This window comes from Photinus pyralis, unplaced genomic scaffold (assembly GCF_008802855.1).
Source record: "Photinus pyralis isolate 1611_PpyrPB1 unplaced genomic scaffold, Ppyr1.3 Ppyr1.4_LG7, whole genome shotgun sequence".
Classification (NCBI taxonomy): domain Eukaryota; kingdom Metazoa; phylum Arthropoda; class Insecta; order Coleoptera; family Lampyridae; genus Photinus; species Photinus pyralis.
The window spans coordinates 13,283,120-13,283,680 of NW_022170738.1; positions in this window are offsets into that span (position 1 = coordinate 13,283,120).

Sequence of the window (561 nt, forward strand, 5' to 3'; positions counted from 1 at the left end):
GTGGCAATGCGGCAAGTATAATGGGGACGCTTCCAACTGCGATCCCCATGGAAGAAATTTATTATTTGTTATGAATATTTAAAAATTTTTAACTTTGTAATTAATAAATTAGATCCAATATTAAAAAAATGAGACATTAAAAATTGTTCAATCCTTTGCACTAATTCTCAAGTATTTATACTTTGAACTGGAAATTCGAAATTGTTGCAAAGAAATAACACTACCGCTATCAATTTCTACGGGTTAACTCTGTCAATGCACGTCTTGAATATCGAAAAAAATATTTGTGCTAGAATTTTCGAAAATCCTACGAAAATTGGAAGTGGAAGAAGTGTCATGTGTTTTTTTTATCTTTGAAATGGTAAGATTTAAAAAAAATGGCTTATCCAGCAAGATCTACAGACCATATTGTTGCTCCGCCAATAGAGACCAAAGCGCTCTAAAACGGAATTTTTCTAAAATTTAAAATGCAATAATGTAGTAAAAATCCGTATATTTTTAAAAACAAAATGATAGTACAGTAGGTATGCTTGTCTCTCTTCTTAAATGAGCCAGGGGAAT